A 22,223-nucleotide genomic window follows, 5' to 3' on the forward strand; every position below is an offset into this window, starting at 1 on the left:
ATGACACTGGAACTTTATGCAATAGCATCTACATGTTAGATATATCTAGTGACGTACTCAATATTGAAAATAGTAATAAATGCACCCAAATAGATAATCAATTAACCTCTTACTCGTGGCATTAATGCCTTGGCCATATAAGCAAGAAACGCATGTCTGAATTACAAAAGATTACAATTCTTGAATCATTTGAATTAGATACATTTGATACATGTGATTCATGTTTAAAAGGAAAGATGACAAAGTTATCTTTTTCTTGAAAGGGTGAACGAGTTGATGAGTTACTTGGGCTCGTACATTCGATGTATGTGGACCAATGACAACTCATGCATTAGGAGGTTATAGCTACTTCATTACTTTCATTAATGATCACTCTTATTATGGGTATGTGTACCTAATGAAACACAAGTCTGAAGCCTTTGAAAAGTTTAGAGAATTCAGAAGTGAAGTAGAGAAACAACTTGGTAAAATATTAAGATACTTTGATCCGATCGAGGTGGTGAATATTTAAGCCAAGAGTTTCTAGATTATCTAAGGGATATGGTATATTGTCTCAATGGACTCCACCTTATGTGCCACAACATAATGGTGTATCAGAAAGGAATAATCGAACCTTGTTAGACATGCTTAGATCAATGATGGATCGTGCAGATCTTCCCAAGGCCTTTTGGGTTTATGCACTCATGATAGACATTTACTTGCTAAACAGAGTCCCAATGAAGGTAATCTCAACTACTCTATATGAGGTATAGACTAGTAAGAAACCCCTTATATCTTATTTAAAGATATGGGGATATCCTGCTTATGTGAAGAGGACTATATCAGACAAGTTGGATGTCAAGTCTGATAAGTATTTATTTATTAGATACCCTAAGGAAACTAAGTGTTACCAATTCTATCACCCCTTGAAACAAAAAGTGTTTGTTTCAAGGCATGCTACCTTTCTAGAGAAAGAATTTCTCTTACAGGAAGCAAGTGGGAGTATGGTTGAACTTGATGAAGTTTAAGAGACTCTAATAAATACTAATGATGTAACACTCGAAAATTCTCGAAACAGCACTATAAATATTCTATGATTTTTCTGGGATTTTTAGATATTTTTCCGGAATTTTCCGAGTAGCGGAAGCAGCAAAAATAATTAGAACCGCAAAATAGCTTAGGCGGGAATCGAACCCGGAACCCCTCGGATCCGATAACTTTTAGTTAGCCTTAGTAACCGGTGAACCCAGCAGGGCCGTGCTGAAAGAAAGAGGATTCAATTTAATTTATATTAGAGTTGGGCCAAAGTACCCACTTAATATAAATAGGAAGTTTAAGTGGGGTTTGGATTATTTGATTTGGTTTGGTTCGGCAACTTCTCCACCGAGACCTAACCTCACGCCGCCCCCTTCCTCTCCTCCCTCTCTCGGCGCATCAAGCCAAGGGCTTCTAGGAGCACCTCCCGGCAACATCAAGGGCACGAGGACGCTCCCCTCCGCGAGAGGAACGCTTAGACGTGAGAAGATCGTCGAGAAGTCGTCTCCACCGGAATTCTAGCGAATAGTATTGTAAGGAAATTAGCGTACGAGGTAAGAAACCCCTCACCTGCAGTATAAGTAGCTCTGTTTGAGTTTTCTACGCATTAGTTTAGCTATATGCAGATTTTTATCGACGCATACCGTGAAATTGACCCTCCTCGCAGGTTTAGGGATTTAGTGAGCACTTCTAGACGGGCCGGACATGTAATCCCTCTTCAGTGGGGGTTTCTAGACGTTGTCGGGTGCCTAGAAGTGGTCTCCCTAATAGAGAGGAGAGTTGGGGCACACTAAGTGTTCGATAAAATAACTAGTTAAGTAAAAATGCAAACTAGGCATTTTAACAGCTCAGTTGAATGCATTAGAAGCATCTAAATCAGTAAATCAGTTTATTCTAGCTTATATGGGACTACGGTCCAATGGGTGGGCTCCCACAGTCGCCTCTGGGTTCAGACAACCTAGCTCTAGGTTCAGATAACCTAGAAACAGCAATTTAGAACAGTTTAGCTATATTCAGTATTTTACTTTTCAGTTGGCACTGTACCAGATTAGATATCCATTGGGTTGGACTCCCACAGTCGTCCCTAGGTTCAGATAACCTAGTAAATCCTACTAAATTCAGGCCTTGCAAACCCAGGTTTAGTTAGGGATGCGCGCACAGTAAGTACAGTTGCCGGTCCCAACAGCACATAATTATTATTTTGATCTACTATGCTATTAGTTTTCAAAACTCATAAAATCAGTTATGTTAGTTGAGTTTGATTTCAGCTTCAGGTTAGTTTCAGTTAGCTTAGTTCTCTATTATTGTTCTATGTGATTAGCCTGCTATACCATGCTTCAGCTTACATGTTCAGTTATTTCAGTTTATGCTTGCAACCATAGTATGCCATGCCAGTACATGTTTTCAAATAGCATTCTTTAAAAGCATGTTTTAGTGAGGTAGTTGGTTTCTTACTAAGCTTTAAGCTTACAGATTCTACTTTCCTTATACTGCAGATAAAGGTAAAGGGAAAATGGACTAGCAGTGGAAGCTGGAGTTCAATGCAAAGATGGTGTGTGTGGCAGGAACTGGAATAAAAGATCCTTAGGGGATCTAGCAAGCTTAAACAATTGAACCTTTAGTATTTCTATTTTCACGCACTTTTAATTGTTAAATGCTATGAACTAGTAAACCATGCTTTATATCCAGTTTAGAATGCTAGCTTTATGTCATTAGAATATATTCTATAGATTGTATAAGTGAAATGTGAGATTTTGGCACGAACAAGTGCTGAAATCAGAGTTTCAGTGCGAAATCAGAAACTCCGATCGATCCACGGATCGATCAGAGTTAAGTTGTGCCACTGGATCGGTCAGCTGACCGATCCAGTCATGAACAGAGAGTTTATGAATCGGTCAGCCGAACGATCCAGAGGCGAACAGTGAGTGCAAAAGCTCACTGATCGGTCAGCCGACCGATCAGTGAGTCACTGGATCGGTCTACCGACCGATCAGTGCACTCCTGGATCGGTCGGTAGACCGATCCAGCCGCGTACAGAAACAAGACAGCTTGTGGATCGGTCAGCCGACCGATCCAGGGCTTTTCTCGTTGCCAGTATCAAGTTGGATCGATCACTGGAAAGATCCGACAGCCCAATCGACTCATGGATCGATTGAAATGCCTGATTACAGCTAGCAGGACACCCGAGAGGCATAGAATATCTCCCCTAGCATGTGTACGACTCCTAGGTACACCTAGAATATTAAGTTCAGATTACAGTAATTAGTTTAGTAAAATTTTAATCAATCCAGATTTTTCCGCAATAGTAATTTAGCACAGCATTACGTAACGATCGGCCTCGCAGCCTAGTCAGTAGGAGGCGGGTCGTTACAAATGAGATGCCTAGTCAAGAATCATAACCGATTAACTTACATCCTTGGGATGAAAATCTATAGAGATAGATCAAAAAGGTTGCTTGGTCTTTCATAGTCGACATATATAGACAGAGTGCTAAAACAGTTTAGCATGTCTGAATCCAAGAAAGGTTTTATACCTATGAGGCATGGAATTCAACTTTCGAAGTCTATGTGCCCACACACAGAAGATGAGAGGATTTGCATGGATAAGATACCTTATGTATCCACAATAGGATCTATCATGTATGTTATGTTATGTACAAGACCCGATACATTATATGCTCTAAGTGTTACAAGCGGATACCAATCTGAACCAGGAATGGATCATTGGGTTGCTATCAAGATAATCCTTAAGTACTACTTAAGAAGAACTAAGGTTATGTTCTTAGTTTATTGAGATGGTGATATGACCATACATAGATATACAGATGCTAGTTTCCAGACGGATAAGGATGACTCCAAGTCCTAGTTTGGATTCATATTTATATTAAATGGAGGCACAGTTAGTTGGAAAAGTTCTAAGCAAGACACTGCTGCATATTCTACCTATGAGGCGGAATATATTGTAGCTTCAGAAACAGCAAAGAAAGCTGTTTAGATCAATAAGTTTATTACTAAACTTGGAATGGTTCCATCCATTGTTGAAGCATTACCTATTTACTGCGACAACACTGGAGCCATTGCACAAGCAAAGGAACCGAGGTCTCATCAATAATCAAAACATGTGCTTCGCCGTTATCATCTGATCAGAGAAATCATTAGTAGGAAAGAAATACAACTTGAGAAAATTCTCACTGAAAGGAATCTAGCGGATTCTTTAACAAAGGCTCCACGACAAAGAAAGTTTAAGAGTCATGTCTATGTTTACGGTTTAGGGCGCGATGGCGATTGACTTTAGGTCAAGTGGGAGTGTTAGAATTTGAGGGATATCATAAGGCAATCACTTTACAATTTTTTTTTTATTTATTTGATAAGTATAAATTGATAGGACCTTTACTATTGGCTAGAGGGGGGGGGGGGGGGGGGAATAGCCTTTCTTCGATTTTTCCTACAATCTTGTTAGCGGAAGCAAATGGAAATAAAGAAAATACAAGAAAACAAGAGAACAATGCTAACTCCTTTGTTTACTTGGTCTCCACCTTCTTGAGGTGACTAATCCAAGGCACCCACCCACACAATCAAACTTCACTATAAACTTCTCCTTCACGAATCACAATCGAAGGTGGAGAAACCCTTGCACAATTTTCTCTTCCTCTTTACAAGAATGGAGAGTAGAATCAGGAGGAAGAGAGTGAATATCTGTAGACTTGAAGATCACTTGATGAGCACTTTTTCCAGTTTTGAACAGTGGTCTTTCTTCAAGTTCTGATAGTAGCTTTTATAGTTTTCCCGACATCAGTCAACTGGTATACATATCAGTCGACTGATGGGCTTCAACGACACTAAAGATTTGATAAGATTTTGAGCCGCCATTTTGTAACGGTCGTCTACCAGTCGACTGGTACTAACACCAGTCAACTGGTACTTGCCTCCAATCAGCCTGTCGACATTCTGTTCATTCTGTGCCTTGGTATCAGTCGACTGGTGTGGGTACCAGTCGACTGGTACCTTATACCTTTGAGATTTACAACAGTTTGTATAGTTCCAGTTTTACATTATTTACATACTTGAAATACTTCCTTAGCTTAGACTTTATGCCTCCAAGCACTTTCCCTTAGCCTTGCGCCCTTAGGATGCTTCCGTCTCCATGACTCCTCATCCTTGCGCTTGCCTTCAAGGGCTACCATTGGCTTTGTCATGCTAAGTCTCTATTTTGACAATAGATCGTACCTCCGAAACTTTCCTTGCCAAGTTTTCATACTTGGTCTTCTCTTTATATCTGCTTACTCAATACTTATGTTAGATCACAATTAATGCCTAACTTAAACTCATTTAATCAAACATCAACAATGAGTAATGTCTTGAGCAAGATTGCTCCAACAATCTCCCCATTTTTGATGTTTGGCAAAATTTGTTTAAGTTAGGTCTTCAAATGTACCATAACTATAAAGCATGATAATATCCATGAAGCAGATAACATGAAGCATATAACATGAAACATATAACATGAAACATATAAAATATCCAACTTAAACTTAAACCATCCAAGTCTCCCCCTTTTTGACAGACAACAAAAAGATCTAGAACAACTCCCCCTGAATCCAGAATATCCTCGAAGAGCAAGAGATAGAGATGGACACATGACAAATAATAAGATAAGACACAGCCGGACATAGAGGAGCTCACAAGACAACAATAGAAAAATAGAGAAGTATCAGCACATAATAAACGCTAGACAGATAATGTCATAACAGCATACACCCATCATAGTCTGACAACCACGTGTTCGAGATAAACAAACGATATCGCTATCGAAACCAAAACATATCTCGACACTAACAAAAGAAGCAGCATCCTAGTGATCATCACTGGAAGGAGGAGGGGGAGGAGCCTGGTATGTCAGATCCTAGCACTGCATCATCGCATACACCTCTGTCTGATGCTGCTGAGACACAGTCCAATCCTGTTGGAAACCATGAAACTCCTGAAACCCCTGGCGTACTGTCTCCTCCAGCTGAGTCAATCGAGCCTCGACAGTCATAGGGGTTGGATCCGACGCCAGTGCAGGAGCAGGTACGTCCACCTCCTCCTCATCGTCAGAATCATCCGCCCCCTGAGCACGCCATACCATCTCCCTCTGGCGTCTCTCAATACCTGCAAGAGATAGCTGGCGGGCCCCTATCTGATCATAGTCCTTAGATAAATGATGCTGTTGACCCCTCATGACATTGATACCCGGAGAGGCAAAGAAAGAAGTCAGGATGTGGCAGTAAGGCATGTACAACTTCTCATGGATAGGACTAGTGAAGTGCAGGATGGACTCAAAGACGTGAAGAGCGATGTTGATGTCAAGCCGGTGCTCCAAAGCATACATCATGACCAGATGGGGCAGCCGAATCTTGGCTTGCCCCCGAGTGACTATGGGTAAGATACACGCAATAACAATCTTATAAAGAATGTTACTGCGGCAGACATACGTGTGGCATCAAAGATGCGCTGCAGAGGAGCTCGAGGGGCATTAAAGTAATACTGATGTATCACTTCAATCGACAAATGAGAGAATGAATCAGTGAAGAGCTCAACAACTGTAGGAAAACAAGTAAAGGAGCTATCAGAAGCCTGACACTCTAAGAAGGATCGAAGAATGTTGGGAGAGAACTCAATGTCGACACCACCTACACGAGACACCCATGCACGACCTCCGCTAGCACTAGGATGCAGATTGGTGTAGAATTCCTTACACAAATCCAGATTTACCATATGCATGCAATGCACTAACTTGTCCAACCCAAAATATAGAAGAGTATCCATGATATCTGGCACAATCTGAGTAAAATAAGTCTGATTCAGATACCGACAGGGCATCATGGCGAAATCAGTATTCGCAAACCGTTGCCGTGCGGCTTCGGAACGAAACCGATCCACCGAGGGAACGGGAGCGGACTGCCGGGAGGTCCCCTCACCAGCCCTATGTTTTTGCCTAACCCTAAGTGTATGAATGCAATACAAATGATCCAAGGACAGCCCCAAATGAAGAACACAAATAAGATCACAGCAGAAACAACATAGAACAACAAAAATATTAGGGTTTAAATCACAACTGAATCTTTGAGGAAAGCGTGGAAGAGAGATTACCTTCGTTCCATGGCTGAGAAGCAGGTGTGGCGAGGAAATAGGGAAAGATGACAGGCTGTGAGACACAGTAGAAGAACCAAACGGGCAAAGAGAGGAAGCTAAGGGTGGATCGATGACGAAAATGAGGTTTAGGAGGCCGGAGAATGTTGGTGCAGGAAGCATCCGACGATCGAACCTAAGTTTTGATAATGGCAAAGGGATTCAAAGTTAAGATTCTCTGTTATCTAACATGTTGAATGAGTATTTTAGGAAAGTCCTAACTGCGGTTAGGCAGGTGAAAACCCTAGGGGGTGATAACCCTAGGTGGAGAAAAGTCCTAGCTGCGGTTAGGCAAAGGGAAAACCCTAGGGGGTGGTAACTCTAGGTCATAGGGGGTGGTAACCCTATGCGGAAAGTCTTGGCAGGTCGATGGCTTCAGGCAAGAGTCCTAGGGGGTGGTAACCCTAGGTGGAAAGTCCTGGTGTCGCGAACCAGGTGAAAGACTGGACTAGCCGGGGAAGTGGATGTCCAGCAGAAAGTCCGGAAGTATCGAGTGCTGAGCAAAAGTCCAGTTGATCTGGAGGATCGACTGGCAACAGGTAAATCTCCTGAGTGGACTAGGTGAGGACGCGTTCCCCGTAGAGGGAACAGTAGGCGTCGGGTCGACCTAGGGTTTCCGGTAGGAAACCCGAAGTCAGACTCGGATAGTCCGGAGACTGTCTATACTTCATTTATCATGTTTATTGTGCTAACTTTGTGTTGCAGGATATTGTTTGGGACTAACGTATCTTGCAGGTGCAAAGGAGCAACCTAAAGCCTCGGATGAACAGTGTCCGAGGCGCCTCCATGGAGCTTGGAGGCGCCTCGGGTGCAAAAGCTGAGATGGCTGCGAAAGTTCATTGAAGGCGCCTTGAAGGGAGTATAAGGCGCCTTGGAAGGCGCCTTGAGCAGGGTATAAGGAGCCTCCAAGGGATGAAGTTCGACCAGTTCAGATCTGATCCATGCGGAAGACTAGGCAGCATGGAGGCGCCTTGAACAGCCTTCAAGGCGCCTTGAACACCCTTTATAAGGGGGTTTCGACCAGCATCTCAAGAAATGAAGTTCTGAGCTTTCCTTCTTCAACGTGCTGCTAACAAAGTCATTCTGAAGTGCTGTTGCAACATTCCGACGACCCGGAGCTTCGTTTTTCTCTTCTTTAAGTTGTCGGTACAAAGTTATTCTAATTGTTGTTACATTTTGTAATCTGTAATTCTTATCGAGCTTATAGTTGTTGCCCACCGGAAGCGATCAAGGATCGTGGGCCTTCGAGTAGGAGTCGCCTTAGGCTCCGAACGAAGTAAATCCCTTTGTGTCTTTGTGTTTATTTTATTCCGCTGCATTTTAATTACTCCGATAGTTTTCCGATAATCGAACAAATAGCCACGAGCGCTATTCATGTTAGAATTTTTCGGGCCACGAAAACCGCTTTTCGCGTCGCGGAAACCCCGAAACACCCTAGCCAAGGATCTCGTGCAAAGAAAAATCCGATTCGAAAAATTCCACGTATTTATATCATGCTTAATACCCGAATATGTTAGATCTACTCCTAGATCTATAGTTTAAAGAAAAACTACCTTTGATGCGTGCCCTTCGCTTATCCCGCTCGACTAAGGTTGAAGTTGGATCTAGAGGGCACAAAGTAGAGCCCCTCTATATGTGTCCACACAAGCAATTAGGTGGAGAAGATGACCGAAACAAGGTGTGCAAGCACCTATGTCGTTTTCGGCCAAGAAGAGGAGGAAGAGAGGGAGAAGTTGCCGAGAGCACCAAGGAAGAAGAAGAATAAAAAAAAATTGAATTCAAAAATTCAATCAATCCACCATATCATGTGGCCGGCCACATAAATGTCATTAAGTGGGCAATTAATGCTCTTAATTGCCCCCTTAATGTGGCCGGCCACTCATGGGTAACCTCCCATGAGGTGGCAAGCATGAGGTGGCATGGTGATGTGTAGCATCCCCATTGGTTCTCCCATGCCACCTCATCAAATGTGGTGGCATCCAAGTCAAGTCAATATTGACTTTCAACCTTCCTAATTTGGCCAAAGTCAAACATGACCAAATTAACTCCCTTAATTGATTTATCCAACATTTGGATCATACTTGAGTCTAACTCATAGTCAAGTCAAACTTGTGGATTTAGGTCAAGTCAAACTTGCCTTTTATAGACTTTCCATATTTAGCCAAGTCAAACTTGACTTCATCTTTCCTCTTGGTTCATCATATGAACTAGTCTCCATCTATTGCTCTATGTGTGTGACCCTATAGGTTCTTGTCAACGTTGGCAATGTCCCTAAATCCAATTAGGGACATAAGCAATGAGAGGTATCTAGCAACACATCATTGCTACCCAAGTTACAAGAATGTTGAGATCCAACATCACCAATATGACTAATAATTGTGACTCTCACAATATGTGACATTGTCCTTCTATCCTTGATATCTAGATTGATCTTATATGAGGCATAGACCGTGTCATCCTCCAATCAATCTAAGTGTCTTGAACTCCAAGTAGACTCACTATAATCAAATAAGCACAATATCACATATTGCCTTATTTGGGCATGGCCATGCACTTAGTGATCTCACTCTATCAAGACTATGATATCACTCCTGTAATATAGGAGGGATAGATCCCATCTACATCACTCACATCCCTCCGCATAATTTGTTACATACCCAGTAATCGCCTTTATAGTCCACCCAGTTATGGGTGACGTTTGACGAAACCAAAGTACATAACTTCTTATGTAGGGAACCATGGTGACTTCAGGTCTAAGGACTAAAGTCATACTAATAGTCACTTGAGAAAGTATATGACACTCATATAACGATCCATGATACTTTCTCATGGCGGGTCATTCAGTATACATTCTCCAATGTATACCCATGTGCCAACTTGATATCTCATATCCATGACTTGTGAGATCAAGTCATCATGTTGACCTACATGCTAGTCTCAATGCATTAACATTGTCCTTCTATGTTAATACTTGACTAGGAATAATTAAGTGTAGTGTTCTCTATATCATCTCACTATCGATTCAACTAATCGATTGATATAGATATGAACCTACTACCCTAGGACATTATTATACTTATTTATATAGCACAAATACACACAAGTATAATAATCACAATGCCTTTATTTATATATCAGAAATATATGTACAAGAATATGATACAAAGAGTCCAAAAAGTAACCATCACATGATTGGCTCTAGGGCTCTCACTAACAATCTCCACTAGTGCCAATCGCTGTAGTATCTAATACCCAATGACCTAGTGTGACCATCATGCTTAGTCTGTGCCAAAGCCTTGGTCAAGGGATCTGCGACGTTAGCCTCTGTGGGTACTCTGCAAATCTTCACATCTCCTCGATCGATGATCTCTCGAATGAGATGGAAGCGCCGTAGTATATGCTTTGTCCGCTGGTGTGAGCGAGGTTCCTTAGCCTGCGCAATAGCTCCATTGTTGTCGTAGTAGAGCTCTACGGGATCAGATATGCTAGGAACCACCCCAAGCTCAGAAATGAACTTGCGGATCCAAACTGCCTCCTTTGCTGCCTCTGATGCAGCAATATACTCAGCCTCCGTTGTAGAATCTGCAACTGTGTCCTGCTTCGAACTCTTCCAGCTCACAGCTCCACCATTCAAGCAGAACACGAACCCTGACTGCGATCTGTAATCATCCTGGTCAGTTTGGAAGCTAGCATCAGTGTAACCCTTTACAACTAGATGCTCATCACCTCCAAATATCAAGAAATAATCCTTAGTCCTTCTCAAGTACTTAAGGATATTCTTGACCGCAATCCAGTGATGCTCACCTGGATCTGACTGGTATCTGCTCGTCATGCTCAAAGCATACGAGACATCAGGACGAGTACATAACATGGCGTACATGATAGATCCTATGGCCGAGGCATAGGGGATCTTATCCATGCGGTCCCTCTCCTCTCTAGAAGAGGGACTTTGAGTCTTCGAAAGACTCACACCATGTGACATCGGCAGATTTCCCTTCTTGGAATTCTGCATGGCAAACCGAAGTAATACCGTGTCAATGTATGTACTCTGACTTAGGCCAAGCAATCTCTTAGATCTATCTCTATAGATCTTAATGCCTAGAATGCAGGCTGCTTCACCTAAGTCCTTCATTGAGAAACAATTCCCTAGCCAAGTCTTCACAGTGTAGCGAGGAAATGTCTTTCCCAATGAGTAGTATGTCATCCACATACAATATAAGGAAGACAACTGTGCTCCCAACAACCTTCTTGTAGACACAAGGTTCATCTTCATTCTTGATGAAACCAAACTATTTGATTGCATCATCGAATCGAAGATTCCAGCTCCGAGAAGATTGCTTTAGTCCATAAATGGACCTATGCAGCTTACATACTCTGCCAGTATGCTGTGGATCTACAAAACCCTCAGGTTGTGTCATGTACACATCCTCGAGCAGGTTTCCATTCAAAAACGCGGTTTTAACATCCATCTGCCATATCTCATAATCGTGGTACGCTGCAATAGCAAGCATGATCCGAATGGACTTAAACATCGCTACTGGAGAAAAGGTTTCATCATAGTCAATACCATAAATTTGCATGAAACCTTTAGCTACCGATCTACCTTTATAGGTATGAGTAAGTCCATCCATGTGAGTCTTTCTCTTAAAGACCCACTTACACCCAATGGGTTTGACCCCTTCAGGTGGATCAACCAAAGTCCATACTTGGTTGGTGTACATGGATTCCATCTCGGATCTCATGGCCTCTAGCCATTTCTCAGAATCTGGTCTCATCACAGCTTCCTGATAGGAGGTAGGCTCATTCTCAACGAGCATAATGTCATCATGATCAGACAAGAGAAATGAGTATCTCTCAGGCTGACGACGTACCCTGTCAAACCTGCGAAGAGGTAGGTCTACTTGAACTGGTTGTTGTTCCTCAACTCCTTGTGCAACAATCTCATCATCCACAACATTTTGCTATTCCAATTCAACTTCCATCAAGGCTTCAGTGTTATGGTCCATATCTTGAACTTCTTCAAGATAGAACGTACTCCCACTAGTTTTTCTAGAAACAAAGTCCTTTTCTAGAAAGACCCCAGTCTTAGCCACAAACACTTTGTGGTGACTGGGAATGTAGAAGTAATATCCCTTCGTTTCCTTGGAATATCCTATAAAATAACACTTATCGGATTTGGGTCCTAGTTTATCCGAGACTTGACGTCGAACGTAAGCCTCACAATCCCAAAATCCTCATAAAAGATATCTTGGGACTCCTCCCAGTCCATATCGTATATGGTGTCTTCATGACCGCCTTTGATGGAACACGGTTAAGTGTGAACGCTGCCGTGTCCAGAGCATATCCCCAAAAGGATATAGGAAGATCTGCGTGACTCATCATAGATCGTACCATATCTAATAAGGTACGATTCCTCCTTTCAGATACACCATTCCACTGTGGTGTTCCAGGAGGAGTGAGTTGGGATAGAATCCCACACTCTGCTAGATAGTCACTAAACTCATGGCTTAAGTATTCTCCACCTCGATCTGATCGAAGTATCTTAATACTTTTGCCGAGCTGGTTTTGTACTTCATTTCTGAATTCCTTGAACTTTTCAAAGGATTCAGACTTATGTGTCATCAAGTACACATGATCATATCTACTGAAGTCGTCAGTAAATGTGATAAAGTACCTATAACCACCCCGAGCAGCGATATTGAAAGGGCCACATACATCACTATGTATGAGTCCTAGCAAGTCTGTCGCTCTCTCGCTATGTCCACTAAAGGGAGTCTTAGTCATCTTGCCTAGAAGGCATGACTCACATGTCTCATATGATTCAAAATCAAATGAGTCCAGCAAACCATCCTTATGGAGCTGGGACAAGCGACTCTCGTTTATGTGGCCTAGGCGGCAATGCCAGAGATAGGTTGGGTTCAACTCATTTGATCTCAACCTCTTGGTACTCACGTTATAGATAGGGCTCTCTAAATCTAGAATATAGAGGCCATTCATCAGATGTGCACTACAATAGAACATATCTTTCAAATAAACAGAACAACATTTGTCCTTTATTATGAATGAAAAACCTTTATTATCTAAACAGGAAACTGAAATAATATTCTTTGTTAGTGCAGGGACATAACAACAATTATCTAGTTCCAATACAAGCCCAGCGGGCAGAGATAGAAAATATGTTCCTACAGCAACAGCAGCAACCCTTGCTCCATTGCCTACTCGTAGGTCCACCTCGCCCTTTGCCAATGCCCTGCTACTTCTCAGCGCCTGCACATTAGTACAAATGTGAGATGCACATCCAGTATTACCCATGATGTAGAAATAGAAAGGTTGACTTCTATAACATTTATACCTGAAGTAGAAGCCTCGCTTCTTTTCTTCTTAAGATCCTCCAGGTAGATCTTGCAGTTCCTCTTCCAGTGCCCTGTCTGACCACAGTGGAAGCAGGTAGCATCCTTTTGCACCCCGCCCTTGGGTTTGAGTGCTGAAGAGCTGGCTTTGCCCTTGGTCTGGGTCTTACCCTTACCCTTGGGCTTCCACTTGCCCTTACCCTTGCTCTTTTGTACCATCAGGACGGTACTGGTCTTGGTAGTGGTGAGATTGGGCTCAGCAGTTCTCAACATGTTGAGCATCTCGGGCAGTGGTTTGTCTAATTCGTTCATGTTATAGTTCATGACGAATTGACGGTAACTTGCCGGCAACGATTGCAGGATCAAGTCAGTGGCCAGCTCTTGGCCCAATGGGAACCCCAACCTCTCTAGGTTCTCGACGTACCCAATCATCTTGAGTACGTGAGTTCCTACAGGGGTTCCCTCTTTCATCTTACATGAAAAGAGGGCCTGAGTCACTTCAAACCTCTCATGCCTGGCTTGCCCTTGATATAATTGCTTAAGATGGCCAATCATATCAAAGGCATTCATGTTCTCGTGTTGCTTCTGAAGCTCAGAGGACATGCAGCATAGCATTAGGCACGACACGTCTAACGCATCGTCTTGATGCTTCTGATGAGCATCCTTAATGCTACGGGCGGCAGAGGCTGGTGGTGCTTCAGGAACTGCTTGCTCCAGAACGTACAGCTTACGTTCCTGCATGAGGACTATCCTCAGGTTCCTGTACCAGTCTAGGAAGTTAGCTCCTGTGAGCTTGTCCTTCTCAAGGACAGATCGTAGGGAGAGAGTGTTCGCGTTTGGTGACATGGCAATCTACAACATATTAAACATGCAGAGAATCAATATCATATTCTATCATCTAATTAGGCCTTTAATTAAATGATGCTCCCACTGAATTTTGTGGGACAAGATCCACATCATACTACATCTTGAGTCAGCTTTGGCTGAATCGCCCAAGACCTAGTATGATCGGTAGGTAGCTAATTACCAATTACATCTCCATGCAACTCTTGTTTATAGGATCAAGATTTAACTTTTACAAATAATCTTGAGTTAGCTTTGGCTAAATCGCCCAAGATTATTTATAAACGTGATCTTGTCCTACCTTTCCAACTATTGGAATACGCCTATAGCTTCACTCGATCCAATTGAGCTTTGCTAGCTACTCAATCTAATTGAGCTCAATCTAACCCGAGCGTGATAGGCGGGACCAAGGTTGTCCCTCCGCATCCTACCAAGATTAAATGCGTTGCTCTGCTTTGGCAGATACGACAATCGCATATGATCGAGGTAGTGATGGGTATCATGGCCCGGTAGGCGTTTACGAGTTGATTTCGATTTAGATCTAATCTAATCGACGATGTGCATCATATTTAGGCGTAAATTAAATCTAATTTAAATCCTAAATGTGTATTGTGCACATCAAGATGTGGTTCCCACATCACATGTGCATCACATACACTCATGCATATTCTATTCTACACAAACATGCATCACATACACATAAGCAAAAATAAAATATATACATTTAAATTATGTGATTGGTCATGGCCCTACTAGGATCCTCTCTAGCCAAAGAGAAGATCCAATGGTCATCCTAGGGTCTAGGTGGCAGCTTCTCCAAGCTCCTCCTTCCGATCCCCATGTGTTGCCGGCATGCTCCCGCGAGTCCGTCTTCTCCGGAATTTCGTCATCTTCAAATTTTGTACATTACAAAATTTATACTCGAGTTACATTCGAGTCTTAAAACTAATTTTTACAGAAATAAAATAATGGAAAAAGGCAACACGCAGGTCGCATCCACAATACAGCACACACAACACATGACGGCATGCAGGCCGTATTATGAATTACACGCATAATTTTTCATAAAAATTCTGGGACTTGGGCCATGACCAACACATACTGTACATAATTCAGAATTGTGTATTTTTTTTTTATTTAAAATTTTTCTACTGATTTTTCTGAATTTTTGAGTCCCTTCTCCACGGCGGTCCCGCTAAGCGGGTTTCGGGCGTAATCGCGGGACAAGGCCCCTTGCGGGGTTAGGGGCAGCGCCCCTATTCGCGAAATAACCTTCGCGAGTGTCCTCTTGCGATTATACAGCGCCCTTACCCGCTGTCCCAAAATCTATTTGGGTGAAACTTGCCGTTTCGGAGAAATTTTTCTCGGTGACAAAAGTGTACAAGTGCTTCGCACTCGTTCTTTCGCCTCTACGAGAAAAATACCCAAAAATTCCTAAAATTTAGAAAAATCACAGAAACTTAAAAGCATCTAAATTTTGTATCTAATACAGAAAAAAAATAAATACGTGCTTCGCACGATGGCTCTGATACCACTGTTAGATTTTTCGGCCACGAATCGCGTCGCGGAAACCCCGAAACACCCTAGCCAAGGATCTCGTGCAAAGAAAAATCCGATTCGAAAAATTCCACGTATTTATATCATGCTTAATACCCGAATATGTTAGATCTACTCCTAGATCTATAGTTTAAAGAAAAACTACCTTTGATGCGTGCCCTTCCCTTATCCCGCTCGACTAAGGTTGAAGTTGGATCTAGAGGGCACAAAGTAGAGCCCCTCTATATGTGTCCACACAAGCAATTAGGTGGAGAAGATGACCGAAACAAGGTGTGCTAGCACCTATGTGGTTTTCGGCCAAGAAGAGGAGGAAGAGAGGGAGAAGTTGCCGAGAGCACCAAGGAAGAAGAAGAATAAAAAAATTGAATTCAAAAATTCAATCAATCCACCATATCATGTGGCCGGCCACATAAATGTCATTAAGTGGGCAATTAATGCTCTTAATTGCCCCCTTAATGTGGCCGGCCACTCATGGGTAACCTCCCATGAGGTGGCAAGCATGAGGTGGCATGGTGATGTGTAGCATCCCCATTGGTTCTCCCATGCCACCTCATCAAATGTGGTGGCATCCAAGTCAAGTCAATATTGACTTTCAACCTTCCTAATTTGGCCAAAGTCAAACATGACCAAATTAACTCCCTTAATTGATTTATCCAACATTTGGATCATACTTGAGTCTAACTCATAGTCAAGTCAAACTTGTGGATTTAGGTCAAGTCAAACTTGCCTTTTATAGACTTTCCATATTTAGCCAAGTCAAACTTGACTTCATCTTTCCTCTTGGTTCATCATATGAACTAGTCTCCATCTATTGCTCTATGTGTGTGACCCTATAGGTTCTTGTCAACGTTGGCAATGTCCCTAAATCCAATTAGGGACATAAGCAATGAGAGGTATCTAGCAACACATCATTGCTACCCAAGTTACAAGAATGTTGAGATCCAACATCACCAATATGACTAATAATTGTGACTCTCACAATATGTGACATTGTCCTTCTATCCTTGATATCTAGATTGATCTTATATGAGGCATAGACCGTGTCATCCTCTAATCAATCTAAGTGTCTTGAACTCCAAGTAGACTCACTATAATCAAATAAGCACAATATCACATATTGCCTTATTTGGGCATGGCCATGCACTTAGTGATCTCACTCTATCAAGACTATGATATCACTCCTGTAATATAGGAGGGATAGATCCCATCTACATCACTCACATCCCTCCGCATAATTTGTTACATACCCAGTAATCGCCTTTATAGTCCACCCAGTTACGGGTGACGTTTGACGAAACCAAAGTACATAACTCCTTATGTAGGGAACCATGGTGACTTCAGGTTTAAGGACTAAAGTCATACTAATAGTCACTTGAGAAAGTATATGACACTCATATAACGATCCATGATACTTTCTCATGGCGGGTCATTCAGTATACATTCTCCAATGTATACCCATGTGTCAACTTGATATCTCATATCCATGACTTGTGAGATCAAGTCATCATGTTGACCTACATGCTAGTCTCAATGCATTAACATTGTCCTTCTATGTTAATACTTGACTAGGAATAATTAAGTGTAGTGTTCTCTATATCATCTCACTATCGATTCAACTAATCGATTGATATAGATATGAACCTACTACCCTAGGACATTATTATACTTATTTATATAGCACAAATACACACAAGTATAATAATCACAATGCCTTTATTTATATATCAGAAATATATGTACAAGAATATGATACAAAGAGTCCAAAAAGTAACCATCACATGATTGGCTCTAGGGCTCTCACTAACAATTCACCCCCCCTCTAGCGCGTCTCGTTCCAACAGAGAAGACCTGCGGCGACACACACGCGGCGTCGGGGATGCAGGCGACAGCAAGCGGCGGAAGGAACTAGGGTTTCCATCGGGCCGCCTGCCGCGCGGATGTTTATACCGATTCGGGCATCAGTCAACTGATGTACATATCAGTCGAATGGTGCCTAAAACAGAAACATACAGAACCATTCTGTTCCAAAATTTTACTGTTACCAGTCGACTGGTATCTGCACCAGTCGACTGATACCAACATTTGCCCAATTCTTATCCGAATTTCAGAAACTCGCAGATAATTCTACAGACCTAAAAAAAATCTCAAATTTTGTAGAGAGGTCTATTTGAATCATGTCTATTTGGGAAAAATGTACATAAAAATATGTCTATCACAGATCCCAAGATTGACACACACTTCAAAAGTAATTAGAGTATGTAGTATACCCTTGAGTGAAAGTTCCAATTAGGACTTTCCTATGGTTTCTGTACCTCTGGTAGAGCAAGGTTCCTTTCCTGTATGTGTTTATATAGTATTTTGCATACCATAGAGTATGATACTTGTATCTCGTAAAGAAATATCCAATCATGTTCAAGGAGCTATGTACACATTAATTTTGCACAAGCCTTCCCAATGATTGGTCCAATTAAGGATCAATGTGACTAGATGTCATAATGGCTCAACACCATGCATCATAACTAACATGATGAACCAAATGCATCTTCCTAATATCTCACATGATGTCTAAATACAAGCAAGGCACCCTAGGTCTTTGTGAGATACATTAAGGTATGTATTTAGCTTTTGAATTTATGTGATCATGAAATGCTAAATCTATTATTCTACAAGGCACAAACCAAGCTCTCTTCTAATAGAGATAAACTCCGCTTCGGGTAATGGTTTGGTAAAAATATCGGCAAGATTAGATTTGGATTCAACATAAAGTAGTTCAATGTCTCCTCTTGCCACATGATCTCTAATGAAGTGGTGTTTTACCTCAATGTGCTTTGTTCTAGAGTGATGTACCGGATTTTTGGTTAAGTTAATGGTGCTCATATTATCACATAAGACCTTGACCTTGGAATAATGTAGCTCATAATCCTCTAAGGTATGCATCATCCAAAGTAATTGGGCTACACAACCACCCATTGCCACATACTCGGCCTCGGTTGTGGACAATGCCACACAAGGTTGTTTTCGACTACTCCAACTTACAAGAGAAGGTCCAAGAAATTGACATCCACCGCTAGTACTCTTTCTATCCAATTTGCAACCCGCATAATCGGAATCGGTATACCCAAATAAGTCAAAATTTCTAGTTCTAGGGTACCAAAGCCCCACATTGAGAGTGCTCTTGATATATCTCAAAATTCTTTTTACCGCTACTAAATGTGACTCTTTAGCACATGATTGGTATCTTGCACACATTCCTACCGCGAATAATATATCCGGTCTACTAGCGGTTAGATATAGCAAACTACCAATCATGCTCCTATATTGCTTTGGATCCACTAACTTTCCTTCTTGATCACTATCTATCTTGGTGTTTGTCCCCATAGGAGTAGTTGCTCCTTTAGCATTTTCCAACCCAAATTTCTTGATAAGTTCTTTAGCAAATTTGGATTGGTACACATAGGTTCCCTCATTTGTTTGTTTTACTTGTAATCCCAAAAAGAAACTCAATTCTCCAACTAGACTCATCTCAAACTCGCTTTCCATGTGTTTAATAAAATCATGAAGAAGGTCATTATTTGTTGAGCCAAAGATGATGTCATCAACATAGACTTGGGCAATGAAAATGTCTCCACCTTTAGACTTCAAAAACAATGTTGGATCAATTGTTCCTCTTCTAAAGCCCTTGGAGATTAGAAAGGATGAAAGTCTTTCATACCAAGCCCGGGGTGCTTGTTTTAACCCATATAATGCTTTCTTAATCTTATAAACATGGTTTGGGCAATCTATACTCTCAAATCTGGGTGGTTGCTCTACATACACTTCTTCCTTAATGAACCCGTTTAAGAAAGCCGATTTTACATCCATTTGATGAAGTTTAAAACCCATGTAAGCGGCATATCCTAATAATATTCGGATGGACTCTAATCGGGCTACCGGAGCATATGTTTCATCATAATCAAGTCCTTCTACTTGATTGAAACCCCTAACTACCAACCTAGCCTTATTTCTAGTGACTCTCCCTTGATCATCCAACTTGTTTCTAAAAACCCATTTCGTTGTGACGATTGTACTATCATTAGGTCTTGGAACCAACTCCCACACATCACTCCTTTCAAATTGATTCAATTCGTCTTGCATTGCTAAAATCCAATCCGTATCAAGTAAAGCATCATCAATTGTTTTTGGTTCAAGTTGTGATATTAGAGAAACTTGACTAGTATGATCCCTAAAGTAGGATCTAGTTCTTACCCCTTGTGCCGCATCGCCAACTACTTGATTGATAGGATAATCTTGATGGTGCCTTAAGGTCCTTGAGATACTCAAATCATCATCTTTGGAGAGGTCATTGTTTACATTGTTTCTTTCATCATCCGACCCATCTTTCCCTCCCCCTTGATCAATACCCCCTAAATGTAGATTTTGTAATCCTTGAGTAACGTCTTGATTTGGTTCACTTATATCCTTATCAATAGGGGATTTCCTAGGGTAAGTACTAGTGGATTCATCAAACTCAACATTGGATGATTCCTCAATCATTTGAGTCCTTTTGTTGTATACTCTATATCCTCGACTAGTGGATGAGTATCCAACTAAAATTCCCTCATTGGACTTGGCCTCAAATTTTCCTAAGTCATCTTTAGTATTAAGAATATAAACCTTACAACCAAATACTTTAAAATAATGAATTGTAGGGATTTTGCCATTCCATAATTCAAAAGGTGTTTTACCTAAAAACTTATGGATCAAGACACGATTTTGAATATAACATGCGGTATTAACCGCTTCGGCCCACAAGTAGCTAGGTAAAGAGTATGCATTAAGCATGGTCCTAGCCGCCTCTTGTAAGGCCCTATTCTTTCTTTCCACTATACCATTTTGTTGAGGTGTTCTTGGACAAGAAAATTCGTGCTTATAGCCATTTTCCAAGCAAAATTTAGAAAAATTCAAGTTCTCAAACTCTCCACCATGATCACGTCGAATTCTATCAATCTTGAGATTCTTTTCATTTTCTACCCTCTTGGTAAACCCGATAATTGTTTCTAAAGTTTCCCCCTTTTGTTTCAAGAAATAAACCCAAGTATATCTAGAATAATCATCTACTATCACCAAACAATATTTGTTACCTACCAAAGAGGGTGTTCTATGACAATCAAAAAGATCCAAATTCAATAACTCTAATGGCAATGAAGTGCTAGTTAAAGTTTTACCTTTGTGTGATGACCTTGATTGCTTACCCTCTTGACATGCATCACACAATTTGTCCTTGATGTACTTGATCTTTGGTAGTCCCTTTACTAGCTCCATCTTGGCTACCTTGGCTATGTTTCTCATGTTGATATGTCCAAGTCTTCTATGCCATAACCATCCTTCCTCTTCTTTAGATATTAAACACTTAATAGGAGGATTAGAAGCATATGAAAGGTCAACATAATAAAGATTTGCTTTTCTAAATCCGTTTAGCACAACATTCTCAAAATTTTTGTGCTTAACTAAACATTTATCGGGATGAAACTCAACATTATATCCGGCATCACATAGTTGGCTAACACTAAGCAAATTAAACTCCATATTTTTAACCAATAGAACTTTATGAATGATAATTTTAGATGATACCTCAATTGTACCTTTACCTATAATCTTGAGCTTTCCACTATTCCCAAATGATACCGTTCCGTTCTTTATATAATTTAATGTGGTGAACTTGCTCACATCACCGGTCATATGTCTTGAGCACCCGCTATCCACAATCCACATACTTGCATCCTTCTTTTCCTCTACCTAAGAAACATAAAACACACAACTCTTTGGTACCCATGCACTAGATTCAGAAATATCATTCAAATATTTCTTAGGCACCCAAGCTTGTTTTACCTTTCCTCTAAGATTTTTCATAACTTTGTTCTTAAGTGCATCATTCCTAGTACCATTGATTAGAGACATATAAGAAACTTCCTTTTCTTTAGGTCTATATCCTATTCCGGTTTTGTTGTAAACGGCTCTTTGATCTCTAATGATCATATCTAGATACTTGGATCCATTTGTGAATTTTTCTAAACATGCTCTTAATTCAATCACATCATTCTTCAATTTTTCATTTTCTTCCTTGAGCATATTTGACTCACTAGACATACATGCATCAACTTTAGTGGTCCTAAGCTTTTCCTTCAAGATTTTTACCTTAGATTGTGATTTGACAAAAGCATTTTTGAGATGAGCAATAGTTGTATAGAGAAATTCTACTTTGGGAGATTCTTTTACCTCATCATCATCGCTTGATGATGATTCCTCACTT

Source organism: Zingiber officinale, chromosome 9B, assembly GCF_018446385.1.
Source record: "Zingiber officinale cultivar Zhangliang chromosome 9B, Zo_v1.1, whole genome shotgun sequence".
Taxonomy (NCBI): Eukaryota; Viridiplantae; Streptophyta; class Magnoliopsida; order Zingiberales; family Zingiberaceae; genus Zingiber; species Zingiber officinale.